Genomic DNA, 12,811 nt, shown 5'->3' with positions numbered 1-12,811 from the left:
CCAGGGCAGTCACAGCTTCTCTGGACAACCTGTGCCAGGGCCTCACCACCTTGAGAGTCAAGGATTTCACTGTCAGATGCTTTGCACTAGTCCAGGTAGATGATGTCAGCAGCTCTTCCCTCATCCACCACTGCTGTAGCCCATCATAGAAGGCCACCAAATTTATCAGGCATGGTTTGCCCTCAGTGAAGCCGTGTTGGCTGTCCCTGTGTCTTAGCACAGTTCCCAGGATCTTGCTGGGCACACAGGGGAGACTGACTGGTCTGTAGCTCCCTGTATCTTCCCTATCCCTCTTATTACTAGTGGGGGTTATGTTTTCCCTTCTCCAGTCAGTGAGAAGTCCACTGGGCTGCCACAACTTTTGAAACGTGATGGAGAGTGGCTCAACCACTTCATGTGTCAGTACCCTCAGGATCTCATCTGGTCCCATTGGTTTTTGCACCTTCAGGTTCCAGAGATGTTCTGGAACCTGATATTTTCCTGCAGTGGGCAGTTCATTCCCCCAGTTTCGTTCCCCCAGTCCCTGCCTGTGCCTCCTGTGACTTGGGTGGTGTGGCTGGACACCTCGCTGGTGAGCACTGAGACAAAAAAGGCATGGAGTACCTCAGCCTTCTCCATGTGGTGACTAACCAGGTCTCCTGTTTCCTTCCAGAGAAGGCTCACATTTTTGCCAGCCATCCTTTTACCATCAATACATCTACAGAAGGTTTTCTTGTTGCCCTCAACATCCCTGGTCTGGTTTAATTCTTTCTGGGTCTTAGGTTTCCTCACCGGATTCCTGTTTGCTTGGACAGTCTCTCTGTGTTCTTCTGAGACATTCTGTCTCTTCTTCCACCCTCTGTAGGTTTCCTTTTAGTGCCTTGAGTTTGTCCAGGAGCCTCTTGTTCATCCACACAGGCCTCCTGGTGTTCATGCCTGCCTTCCTTTTTGTTGAGATGCATTGCTCCTGAGCTCAGAGGAGGTGATCCTGCAATATCAATCAGTTTTACTAGGCTGCTCTTTCTTCCAGGGTTTTATCTCAGTCTACCCAGCAGGTCCCTGAAGAGGCCAAATTCTGTTCTTCTAAGTCCAGGGCATGGAGCTTTCCATGCCCTCTCCTCTCTGCCCTAAGGATCTCAAACTGTAGCATTTCATGGTCCCTTCAGCCCAGGCTGCCCTTGAGCTTCACATTCTCCACTGGCCGCTCCTTGTTGATGAGAACAAGATCCAGCACGGCTACCCTCCTTCTGTCTCCTTTATTCTTTGGAGAAGAAAGGCATCATCAGTGCATTCCAGGAACTTCTGTCTTGCTTATTCCTGCTGTGTTGCCCCTCCAACAGATTTCAGAGTGGTTGAACCCTCCCTGTGACAGACAGGGCTTGAGAATGAGAGGCTGCTCTTGTCTGCATGTAGAGAGAATAATCTCCTCAGTCTTCCTGGAGCTTGGAGCCCAACACAATAAAGTCACCCTTAATCCTAGTCACCTCCCTTAAATCCTGATCCATCATCTGTCAGACAGGTCCTCATCTATCCCCAAGAGAGCTCCCTTCACTCCAGCTGGTCATTGACATGGAAGGTGACCCCTCCTCACCTTCCCTACCAGTCCTCAAGAGCCTGTATCCTTCCTTGCTACATTAAAATGTTTTTGGTTTTTTTGTTATTATTGTTGTTTGGGTTTTTTTTGTTTGTTTTGTTTTGTTTAGTTTTTTTGTTCACTCTGCTACAAAGAAAATCTTGGGTTGTGAAGATAAATGTTTTTCAGAAGAAGAAAGATTTACATGAGGACAAAACTCGACTAATTTATACTGTATTGTCTTCCTTTTTGAGTCCTGAAGAAAATGAAAAGGAAATTGAAAGGAGCCTGATAAAAATCCTTAAGAAATGAGTCAGAGAGAGCAAAGAGGGAAATGTAACTTTGTAGTGTGGGTGATGTGGGATCATCTCAGCATGTTTCTCTTAAAATGGAATGGCTCTAATATGCTTGACTCTGCCCTTTACAGCAAAATAGTCCCATCAATAATGTGATAATCCTCATTGTGTTAATCTTCTTGCTATTTTCAAGCACAATGCACATTTTTCAAACCCAATCAGCTTTTCAAAGATATAATTGGGCAATTTTGTTGTGAATGGCATTTGATTTCAGAGCCTTTGTGGCACTCACTGGATGTGCTATATGTCCACAATTCAATGAAGCTGTGCCCTAGCAATTGCTAACAGTGCAAAGACATGCAATGACTGGAGCAAACATGTACCTCTGTAAATCAATATTTTTTTGGGTACCTGATAGTACTATGATTTTAAACTCTATTTCTAGTGGAATCAGGATACGGTAAAGTAATTGTAAGGCCTGTGCCACAAAGAAGGTACTTCAATTTCCTCCCATTTTGCTTGATATATGACATCTCCTTCAATATCCTTTGATTATGGGATGACTGTTTCAGAAGATCAGCCTTGCAAAAAGGTACCCTTCAGTCACATCAATAGAAGCACAGCTGGCTGAATAGTTTTCAAATTACTTTTTCAGAGGAAAATACTTGAGTCATTAAAACACAAACTGGTTGAGCATAAAGGTCCCTTTCAATGAGACTACCAGTACCAGAAAAAAAAGTGTAACAGCAAACATTTCAATTTAAAGAACAGCTTTGAGAATTTGCTTATGTGGACACTAAACATGATCTATAGTATGTACTATAGATGAAATGTAACAACTCTTCAGAATTATTGAAACAAAGAATTTGATTGACTGCCTTTTATTTGATTTGAATGAGATTTTTGCTATTGAAGCCTTTCTTAAGGTTTGAAACTTAGGCTTGATTCAAGCCAGTGAAAATGTCAAGAACTCTTGCAGAGTGGTGAAAATGTTTTCAGTCCCTTTTTTTAACAGTCCGTTCTAAATGCAAAGGAGAAACATGTTTCCATTCTTCCTTTAACATCCTTCTGCTTGTTTTTACTACAGGCACTGCACATCCTCTAACCTTGAGGTACAGGGTGCTAATGGAGCTTATTGCAAGTGTGGCTTCTGATGAATCACTGCTTGATTGCCTGGGCTAATGAAGGGCCCCTATTAACTATTACTAGTTATACAGCCAATTTGACAAGTTAGATACAAATATTGAAGTTGGTCTAATTGGCTCTGCCAAAACGCAGTGGTGCATGCACCCACTACTCTATTCATTGTCAATAATGTCAGTATGCCATATGTTGAAAGATTTTGAGAATAACCTTGTTCTGCTTATGTTGCATTTTCTTACAATTCCTGTTGATACTCAGTGTTTTTTTTTAATCAATACAGGGTCTTGTGTGCTTGTAGAAAGTTGGACGCAGTAGAAGAGGTCACTATGAAATGAAAGAGAAAGGACGCTCTTTTATGTATGGTTAATCAGCCTGCTTTGGAGTCTGGATGATAAACTGTAAGAAAATTTGAAAGAAGGAGCTGGAATTTGGAGATACTTTCCAGGTCTGTCCTGAAGTCTGTCACAATTAGAATTGCAGCTGAGGTCTTATGAGTGCAGCCCTACAAGTGAGTCCTGGTGGGGCTGTGAGAAGAACACTGCCTGCTCTGAACATTGAAGCTTCTGTGCTCTGAGGCTTGATGGCTTCCTGTGGCCTTGTCTTTTGGAACAGATTGAGCTGTTTTGCACAGAGACCTTCTAGCTCAGTAAATAATTATGTCAGTGAGGGAGTTATTGTGATAAAAGGTATTAAAAAAAATCTGCACCTGCAGCCCAACTGTAAATTGTGAATAGGTCCAGTTAAGGTCACTCACTAATAGGTGGGCATGGAGGTGTCCAAATTCTCTAGAGGTATCCAAAATAGAGGAACTTCGTCTAGTGATGCTTACGCTTTTTTTGGCAGAACTTAAATCATGGAATGGTTTGGATTAGAAGGGAAATTGGAAGACCCATTTTGTTAAAACCCTCTGCCGTGGGCAAGGACACCTTCCACTGTCCCAGGTTGCTCCAAGCCCTGTCGAGCCTGGCCTTGGACACTTCCAGGGATGGGGCAGCCACAGCTTCTCTGGACACCCTATGCCAGGGCTGACCACCCTCACATGGAAGAATTTCTTTCTAATATTGGTCTAAACCCTGTTCTATTTTTGTACAAATAATTGTCTCATGTCCTGACACTCCAGGCCCTTGTCAGAAGTTCATCTCCACGTCATCTGGACCTCCTTTAGGTCCTGGAAGGAGCTGTAAGATCTCCCCAGAACATTGTCCTCTACAGTCTGAACAGCACTTTCACAGTCCCATGTCTTCATAAAAGAAAATGTGTTCCTGCCCTCTAATTATCTTTGTGGCAGTTCCTTGAAAGGGGATTCTCTTTCTCTCCCTGAAATAATTAGGACTAAGTCCAAGAGTCTGGAATTCCCTTTAAAACTGAAATAACCTTAATATCAGTATAACATCTTCTTGCAAGTGAACCTGTGAGATGCTTGTGTGCTTGTTTCCCTTGGCTTTTTTAGCAGCAGCATTTTCCTAGCCTGGCTTCTCACTGTGGATACTTTAAATTTTTGTAGTGTTTGAATGTTGAAGACACTGGGTAATCAGACCAATTCTCCAATGGTGATTTGAAGAGAGTGGAATAAAGGTAGTTCTCCATAAATGCTTGCAGGATGTTTAAAGTGTATCCCTGCTGGGCATACACACTTTGAATACTGTACCTGTGGGGACTGATTGCAAGGGGGACAGGAATGAGAAAGTTTGCAGGTGAAATGTTAATAAACACAGTAATATTAGATTGAAATAATTCTGGGCCATGTCTAGCAGTAAGATATCCAAAGAACCCTTATTTCCACTACCACAGGGAAGGAGTCACCAAGCATCTCGTATCTTGATAGCTAAAAGGGGAAGCTGTCTGCTTTACTGAATGTTTCTCACAGCTACGGATTCCCTTGTAACTGAAACAAAGATAAATAGTGAATATGAGGGTATAGGGGAGATTCAGGAGTGAAAGTGTCCTTGTCTACCTCTCCCCACCTTCCTTGGTGATGATGTAATTGGTGCAAAGGACAGTTTTGAGCTGCCACAGGGAGGAAATCCAAAGAATTGAAAAGAAAAAGAGCTTCAGAACTACTAAATCTACAAGCTATGCTCTTCAGGATATGTGGCACATGCTGTGGCTGGTTTGGGCATAAAACCCCCAATGCTCTCACATTGATGAATGCCTAAGTACTTTCATTTTTGCATGCACTGTGTAATGCATTCTGCACAAAGCAGTCTCTTGGAAATCAAAAGGACCACCCAGTGAGAACAGATGCAGTTTTCAGTCCCATTTATGATTCTCTTGCACTGAACACCACAGTGATATTGCCAGACAGGCAATCTCATCCTGGAAGAGATGGATTCTCATTATGGTTTAATTCATAGAGCAATTATTGTTTCATGTGTGATATAGAGCTGAAGCTCTACAAAGTTAACTTCTCAAATGTGGGCAATGTTGAAGAAGCAGGATGTAAAGCTGCTTTGCCTCAAAGCCATTATGTTCCATTTTCTTTCCTGCCTTTGGTATCTCAGGTACACCATGATAATGGAAAGAGGAAGAATATTCAGCAGAGCTATTATTCTGGGAAGATGAAAGTAAGCCAGCAAAAGAGAGTCCCCTTTTCTGTATTCAGGACAGGTTAAAAAACTCTCATAAATTTCTCAAGCTAAAGCACATTTCCTTTGAAATATTTCTACCAGGGGCAGGAACAAAACTCCTACCAGGTTCAAGAGTCAATTTTGGCTCCATAGTTGCCAATTCAGCTGTGTGTGCAGAGAGAGAAGGGTAAGGTGGAGCATAAGACAGGGGCTCAAGGAGAAGGGCAGGAAATAATAAATGAAAGACAGAAAGTATTTTCATGAGTTGTCATTTTGAGCAGCATGATTTTGTGAGTCCAACACAGAGGTGTCTGCCTTTGTGGATATACAGGAAAACATTTCAAAATTGTTGTCTCTCTTATTTGCAATGACTATGGAAAACATATGCCTAATCAAAATAGATTTGAGACTATGACTTGAAATATTATTGAAAGGAAGAAAAGTTTCTTTAAAAAATACCTCTGAGAAGGCTTATAAAAATGCTTTAGTGTGGCCATAAACACAAGCGTTCCTAAATTTCTAATACAAAACACTAATGTAATTGACTTGGTATTTAAACCATTTAGATATTGGTAATCGGGAGTGTTTGAGAACATGTGAAGAAGAATTAGTGGGAAAACACATCCTTTAGCTTTAGAACAACCCCATTCTTGTTTTCTTGATTCCTCTCTTTTGTTTTTTAGTTATTGTGATACCATGGCATTCATGGTGATCTCACATAAGTTTTACTCAAGGTGTTGTGCGCCTGTGACACCTTTCCAAAAAATATCACTGTATAAACCAGCCAGAGCTTTGAAAGCATTTTGGAAACTGACTTGAAGTCTTGAAAATAGCAAGGAGTTCAACTGTGAAACATGATGCATCTTTTAACTCTTCTCAGCTATTAGACATACTTGAAAAATTCAAGTAGCACTTGCTCAAAATAAGTCTTTTGAAGTAATTATTTTCATTTATGAATTGCAAGGTCCTGTAAAGTTGAAATATTTTTGACAAAATCTCAAAGGAGCTTTGACTCAGAACTCAGACTTAATTTGTACGCAACACTGTAAAGTTCAGATCCATGTGTTTAGGCTAGCTAGATAGCTGAAGGCACCAAATCCAATTAAAATAAGATATTTTGTGGGACAGAAGCCGGCATAGTAATTTTTGAAATGAGGTCACAAACCTAAATTGCTAGAGCTTCTCATGAAAAGTCGCATTGGAACTATAGCACATTTTGTGGAATAAAATAAATAAAGCACCAATATCACAAAGTTGTGTTTTTAAATGATTATAGTGGGTTCTGAGACAGTGTATTATGGCAAGGACAAATCAGAGTATGCCTGATCCTGACTGCAGTCTTCCAGCTTGCTCTGTAGCAATATTTTGTTGTTACAGCTGGAACATGTTTTCATCAGTAGCAGATATTTTTTCATGCCAACTTAATGGAGTAATTACTTGAAAGAAAGCCTGAGTAATTATAAAGTTACATACTCCTGCTGCTACTTTTATATTTATTACTCCATGATATTGCTGCTCACCCTTGTTCTTTGATATGGAAGGTTCAAGTCAGTTCTTAGGACAGGACCCTTGACTCCTTATGAAAGCATAAAATATTTCAAGATGGACGTCACACTGGAATACAATTTCAGTCTCTCCAGTTCTTTCTTGTGTGGAAAGAATTAGTAAAGAAAAAAAATAAATTCAGTGTTCAATTACCTGTCATGATTTCAGCAAAATTATCTGTTCTATTTCATAAGAATGGTAAAACTTTCAATTCACTGTAGAGATGTTGTAAAAAAATCACAGACTGTCATATTGAAAAATTCAAAAAGATTTTGCTTAAAATAGCAAAATTTCATTTGAAAAAGAGTGTAATTTGTAATTCAGTATCATCTACATTGCCCCAGTTACTGTTCTGGTGTGCATTTCCATTGGTGTAGTAGAAATTTCTCCTAAAACATCCCAGCCTGTTTAGAAACCAACTTTCCTTTATGTGTAATGCATTTTCCATTTGCTTCAGATAATTCTTATTAACTTTAAAAATAATTATATGTCCGTTTTTCAGAGAGCCACTCCTTTTTTCTGTGGATTTAAGGGGTCTATTTTCTTGTTCAGCTCATCAGAACTACAAGATAGGAAATAAGTGTAAATGTTTGCAGTTACTTTTATTCTTAACTACTCTGTGCAGAACAAATGAAACATGAGGAACACCAATGCTCATATGCTAACTCTGTTTTGGCACTGCCAGTGATGTTCATTCTCATGTATCTGTTGCATTTCCCTCATGCACATAGGGAGAGTATTTTGTATTAATGTCACAGGGATAATTCAGGCTGGAAGGGATCTCAGGAGGTGTCAAGTATGACCTCATGTACAAAGAAATGTCAGAACTGAGATCAGACCAAGATGCTGAGGGTTTTTCCAACTGATTCTTGAAAATCTCCAAATAAGGAGGTGATACAACATCTCTGAGCAACTTGCTCCAATGCCTGTCTATTTTCAGGATTAAAAAGCATTATTTAACTCCAGATTATGTCATTCAAAAGGCGTTTGCATGGTTGGCTGTTGCTGTCCTGGCTGGGTCTGCATTCCCAGGTAAAAGCTGCCCATTGCTCTTCCCTGAATTTTATGGAGACCCTGTTGGCCCAATTTCCCCTTCCCTGTCCTGCCCATCTGGATGAGAATTCTCAAGTGTCATTCAAATTTGCTGTCACTTTCAAAGCTGATGAATGTGCCCTCCAGTGTGTCCTGCAGGTCACTGAGAGGTGTTAAATGACTTTTCCCCCAATAAAATCACAGCAGCCCACTTCTTGCCAGGCTGTACTGTCCAAACTTGGACACAATCATACTGTGGCATAAAGTGTTGACCAACCTTGGATGAATCTAGTTAAGTCCATTGCTCCCCTTCCTGACTAATCCAGGTTTTTTTTGTCAGAAGAGGTAAGCTGGGTCAGGCATGTTCCACCTGTGATAAATCCATGCTGACTGTATGCTGTATGCAGCTGAATCCATGCTGTACTCAGTCCCCTTCTACTTTTTCATATGCCCAGAAATGTGTTATGAGAGGACTGTATTTGTGATTTTACCAAGAGTCAAGACGAGGCTGACTGATTTACAGATCACCCCTGTGTCCTTTTTTGAAGGTGTATGTGATTAGTGGCCCTTCTCCTGTCCTTGGGCTGAGTTCTGGCTTGAACTACACCAGCCCTACACACCAAGGCAGCTTTACTGAATTCCTCCTTTGCACTCTGTCCTTGCTCCCAGCCTTGTGTGCTGTGTTTTTATGCTGGAGTTCTGCCATCATGCCCTTTTAGCCAAGTCCTGACAGAATGGCTTGTCTGCCTTCACACCCGAGTGGGCTGTTCTTTAAAGGTCTGCTAGCTTTCCTGAGCTCCTTTGCCTCTGAGTGCCCTTTCAGGTCCCCAGTCCACAAGTTCAGCCCAACCCACCTGAAGTCCAGGCATCTCACTTTGCTGAGAGATTTTAATTTTCTCTTTTCATTAGTTCACCTTTGATGTGCATGTTCCTCTCAGAGTAACTCTGCAGGTTCTTGCCTCTTAACTCCTGATGACTCCATACCACCCCGTTTTTACTCTCCTAAACTGGCAGCTCTTTCTGAACTTTGATCTTTCTTGCATTTCAGTGTGACATAGCCCTCCTTGTTAGATTTACCTGTATTTTCACTTTCTCCCTGCCGGCTTCTCTGATGTCAAGATTCACTGGTGTGTTTTAATATGAAAAAGTGATAACCATTCTTTTGTGTTGTGTTTTTATCTCAAATACACTTGTGTTTCTATTTTTAGAAAAAGCATCTTCTTTGAAGTGATAATTCAGGTGAAGTATTTTCATGACAGTAATATCTTATTTAGTATTTATCCTCTTTATTTTTTTCTATTTCAAGATTTGGAATGAAACTGACTTTTTGGAGTGGCAGTTACGAAGAAAAGTCCTTTCCCTCAAAAAGAGGAAATTGGAAACTGAATATTTGTAAGGATTATGAAACTGGATAGTATTTTCACATTTTCCTCAAACCTGGCTATTTGAGAAAGGTTGATTTTTTTTCAGGCTCACCCAGTGTTTGCAATCAAAAGTGAAATAGCCTGTCAATTTATAGTTTGCAGGCAGGTTTGCTCCCTAGTTCAACTACAGCAAATTGAATTCATTTTGATGTGTGTGCTGGTTTGGGCTGGGGTAAAGTTCATTTCCTTTCCAGGGCTGGTGTGGGACTGTGTTTTGGATTTGTGCTGAGCTCAGAGGTGATGATACAGAGATGTTTTTGTTAATCCTGGGCAGGGATTGAACAGAGCCAAGGCCTTTGCTGCCCCTCATGCTGAGGAGAGCCAGCCGGATGGGTGACCCCAACTGACCAAGGGATGTTCAGACCATGTGGCATCATGATCAGTGTAACAGGTGGGGGGTGGAAGGAAGGGGGGACATGTGGAGTGATGGCATTTGTCCTCCCAAGTCACTGTGACATGCGGTGGGACTCTGGAAACGGCTGAACACCTGCCCAGCCATGGGAAGGGGGAATTTGTTCCTTGTTCTCCTTTGCTGTGCAAGCAGCTTTCGCTTCCCTTATTAACCTGTCTTTACCCCAACCCACAAGTTTTACCTCTCTGATTCTCTCCATGATCCCATTGGTGGGGCAGTGAGTGAGCAGTTGTGAGGGGCTGGGCTTCTGGCTGGGGTTAAACCGCAATGTGTGTGATGTCTGGCAAATGTAAGAAATTAACATACTTTAACACAGTGTTCTTAAGTATCATGGTGAAATATATTTGTTTTAGCAAATATTATATATATATGAAACAATATATTAGCTTTCTAGAATCACATATTTGAAAAACAATCCTGAATTTTGAAGATGCACTACATGAAAAAGTATTAAAGACTTTATCATGCACATGATGAAATAACTACCATGGCATTTCAGAATTCTGCCTGATTTGTTTAGAGATAAAAAGGTGAGTGTTTCTGCTGTGTTCTGAATAATGCTTTTATTTCCCCTGTTTAATAGAAGGGAGAAATGATGATGCTGCAATCAAGGCATTCAGCAAGGAGGAACTACAGAAATTACCTGACTAGATGTGTTTCTTGTGGAATTCTGGGTGAGGACATCTTGCTGTGGTCTGTGCAGACCAGTGCTTAAAGGACCTTTGTAATTCTACTGATAATTCAGAGGAAAAAAAACTATTTCCACCCCCTCTCTTTTTAAATTATTTTTATTTCCCTTTTTTTTTTTTTTTTCCCCAGCTGAATCTATCAAGAATATTTGAATGGAATTTGGGAGATCTTCAGGACTAGCTGAAACTAAAACTTCTCTCTGAATAAAATTTTCTCTGAAATAATTTACCAACTCCTCAACTAATTAAAAATTTGCCATTTAAACCATGTGGATTTGTGCATTTTCCAGCAGGAATTCCCTTGCGGCTCATTACTGCAATCAGAACACAGAGGGTGAAGGTAAGCAAGCTGGCACTTTTATTAGCAGTTTCCAAAGCTCCTGTCAGAGTTTGCCATAGAAGGCTGTTTAACAAGATGTATAGATGAGATGTAAAGTGCTTTTATAGATTCAAAGCTAAGAGACATGAAACAAAACAAGAAGATAGATGGCTGTTTTTTAGCTTGGTTAAAGCTGAGCAGCAGCCACTGCTGAAGGCTGTGTCAGGTCTGGCTTTTCTTCTTGAATACATTAACACTTCCCCTACCCCAAAACCCCCAGGAATCGATAAGATGGGAACTTCTCCACGTTCTTTATGTTGTCTAAGACAAGACAAAGCCAAGACTGAGTTCATAGAATGGTCACTGGGAAACTCCATCACCAGAGTGATTCAGCACTGGTAAATTCAGTGCAACATAATATGCACTAAAATGAGACATCCAGTGATGAATGATAGAAGGAGATCTAAGCTGTGGATAGCACTCAAGGCCAGGTGGTCTGTGCTGGGACTAAATGCTAAATCTTCTGCCAGTGCTACTGACAAACATCCCTGCTCCTCATCTGTGTTTCTCCTCAGTGGAAGTGCAGTTCCTGGGTGGTGCCTTTGCTAGGGTGATCCACAGTTCATTGGTACTGATGTTCTGCATGCTCAGTTCATACACAAAACAAGCTGGTAATTGCCTTCTGGTGAATGAAAATTGTCAAATGTTCCCTTCACATCATCCCCTGCCCAGCTTTGCCAGGCTCAGCAGTTTATTCTACTCAAGAAGCCGCTCAAGGATACAGCAGTTAGATTTCAAATGGCTTGGAACTGCCTGCACATCAAAAAAACAAACCCTCTAAATGTGGTACCAGTGGCATTTTTTTTTGGCTGTTTTCACACAGGTTTGTTCCAATCCATATGTGTGGATATTTTGCTCCATTTGAATGTAAGGCAGTGGATACTCACATCTACCATAGAGAACCGCTCTCGCACTCAGCTGAAAACTGGGGGCATGAACTGGACACCAGAGTTGTACAGAACTTTGGACAAAGTTGTACCAAAGTACAGCAGAATTTACTCAGAGAAATTTTGTTGCAATTAGTAATTGAATGTATGTTTATTATATACAGACATAGGTATATTGGTAAGAAATAATAACAGGTAATTATATGTCTATATTGTCCAAGTATAGAAATACCTAGATATGAATAATAATTTAAATGTGCATTTATGTCCCTACATATGTCTAAATACAGATATTTGTGTTAATTACTACATTACTAATATGTTTACATGTTTACATGCATATAGAATTATATGTATTTATATATACACATGTATATATATAGCCAATTATCTAGATACCCATCTATTTGATGTAAATGTCATTATATAACATGTGTACATATATATGGTTGCTCTTTTGCCACGAAAATTACATTATTTTTTATACTCTAAGGATAAAGGGGAGTACTGTTCCAGTGCTCCTCTGTAACTTTTTTGGGTCTGTTTCTTTTATTCTTTTAATCTCCAACAGAAATTTTAAAAATACTTGAGCATGATTCTACTGTGAAATAATATCACCAGGCCTGGGCAGATACATTTTTTTATATCAGTGTCTAGATAATGCGCATTTAGATGGGATGATGAAGAAATTTGTCTTAGGGCGCATGTTGTATTATTCAGTGATATTGACCTTCTGGTTTGATAATCAGCTTGAAGCTGTGCTTTTGCTCAGAAATGTTGCTTCCTTCAGCAGGACTGCAACAACAAAAGCTTCTGCAGACATTGTGCCACACCCCTACCTGTGCCATCAGAACCTGAACAATTGCCTAACAGGAATTCTTTTTC

Source organism: Melospiza melodia, chromosome Z, assembly GCF_035770615.1.
Source record: "Melospiza melodia melodia isolate bMelMel2 chromosome Z, bMelMel2.pri, whole genome shotgun sequence".
NCBI classification, from domain to species: Eukaryota; Metazoa; Chordata; class Aves; order Passeriformes; family Passerellidae; genus Melospiza; species Melospiza melodia.
This window is presented reverse-complemented; position numbering follows the sequence as displayed.